Source organism: Mandrillus leucophaeus, unplaced genomic scaffold (assembly GCF_000951045.1).
Source record: "Mandrillus leucophaeus isolate KB7577 unplaced genomic scaffold, Mleu.le_1.0 Scaffold42, whole genome shotgun sequence".
NCBI classification, from domain to species: domain Eukaryota; kingdom Metazoa; phylum Chordata; class Mammalia; order Primates; family Cercopithecidae; genus Mandrillus; species Mandrillus leucophaeus.
The window spans coordinates 4,261,058-4,262,930 of NW_012104476.1; the positions used below are offsets into that span (position 1 = coordinate 4,261,058).

A 1,873-nucleotide genomic window follows, 5' to 3' on the forward strand; every position below is an offset into this window, starting at 1 on the left:
CCCAGCACTTTGAAAGGCTGACATGGGAGGATGGCCTGAGCCCAGGAGTTCGAGACTAGCCTGTGCAATACAAAATAAAATAAAATAAAATAAAATAAAATAAAACAAAATAAAAAGTGGCTGGGCGCGGTGACTCACGCCTGTAATCCTAGCACTTTGTGAGGCCAAGGTGGGTGGATCACCTGAGGTCAGGGGTTTGAGACCTGCCTTACCAATATAGTGGCCTGCAAGACAGAATGAGACTCCATCTCAAAAAGAAAGTAATAATATATTAATAAAATAATAATTTAAAAATATAAAGAAATGCATCACAGTGTTGACTTTCAGTAGGAGAGTTACAGCTATGTTCTTTTCTTCTATTTTTTTTTTTGTATTTTCCAGGTTGCTTTGTGTATTGTTCTGAAAATAATAAAATCATCTATTGTATTAAAAAAAAAGACTGGGCCGCACAGTTTGGGTGTGGTGGTTCACACCTGTAACCCCAGCACTTTGGGAGGCTGAGGTGGGAGGATCACTTGAGCTTAGGAGTTCAAGACCAGCCTGGGCAACACAGTGAGACCCTGTTGAGGCTGCAGTGGGCCATGATCATACCTCTGTACGCCTGCCTGGGCAAAAGAGTGAGACCCTGTCTCAAAACAAAAACCAAAACCCAAAAGACTGTAAGGATATATGGTATAATAGTAATAACGGAGGCTGAGTGCAGTGGCTCACGCCTGTAATCCCAGCACTTTGGGAGGCTGAGGCAGACAGATCACTTCAGGTCAGGACTTTGAGACCAGCCTGGCCAACATGGTGAAACTGCATCTCTACCAAAAAATACAAAAATTAGCTGGTATGGTGGTGCATACCTGTAATCCCAGCTACTTGGGAGGTTGAGGCACGAGAATCGGTTGAAGCCAGGAGGTGAAGGTTGCAGTGAACTGAGATTGTGCCACTGCACTCCAGCCTGGGTGACAGAGCAAGACCCTGTCTCAAAAAAAAAGAAAAAAAAGTAATCACTGAGACTATGGAATTATAATTATTTTTTTAAAATAAATATTCATATTTTATTTAAACATTCATATTTAAATACATATTTATATTTACATATGTTAAAAATCAGAATTGTATAATCAGAAAAAGTCAAATTTAATGAAAACATATTTTGTTTTTGTTTCTTCCCCAGAGAACAAATTTAATATCTAAAAAAAAAAAAAAAATCTTTAAAAATAAGTAAATGTCCGTGAGCGTTGAAGTGTATGTTTCAGGAGAAAGAGGCAGGAACTATTACAGTACACCTGGGTCTAGATCCCAGCTGACCCACCGTGACCTTGACTTTCACCCTCCCCATGGCCTCACCCTCTCTGTTCCCCATTCCAGAGGCCAGGCCCTCACTGGAGCTGGTTAATGATGACCATGCGGACGTGCTCTCGGGCCTTCAGGATCTTCTCCAGCCGGTGGATGTCGTAGGTGTTGGGGTTCCGGAAGGGGATGTCATCAGGCAGGCCCGTGACCTCCACGGCATCTGGACTGTCCCGGATCGGTTTATAAGGGACCAGCACTGGTCGGTTCAGGCCCAGGGCCTCACCTAGAGGGCACAGGAAGTCACAGTGAGGAAAGATGTCTCCTGTCCAAGGCAAAGCCGGGTAGGGAAAGGGCTGGAGTCTGGTCTGCCTCAGCCCAGCAGCCATCACACCTAGAGAGTTTAAAAATCAAGGCCGGGTGCGGTGGCTCAAGCCCAGCACTTTGGGAGGCCGAAACGGGTGGATCACGAGGTCAGGAGATCGAGACCATCCTGACTAACACAGTGAAACCCCGTCTCTACTAAAAAAATACAAAAAAATAGCCGGGCGAGGTGGTGGGCGCCTGTAGTCCCAGCTACTGGGGAGGCAGA

General features: G+C 45.0%; 1 long non-coding RNA gene across 1 annotated transcript in view; it reads right to left on the reverse strand.

Moving 5' to 3' along the window:
• Positions 1 to 1,873, reverse strand: part of LOC105548716 — a 64,641-nt gene that overhangs the window by 10,090 nt on the left and 52,678 nt on the right. Inside the window, exon 6 of the long non-coding RNA XR_001007436.1 lies at positions 1,375 to 1,567. This is a non-coding gene — a long non-coding RNA (uncharacterized LOC105548716). The remainder of the gene's footprint in view (positions 1 to 1,374; positions 1,568 to 1,873) is intronic.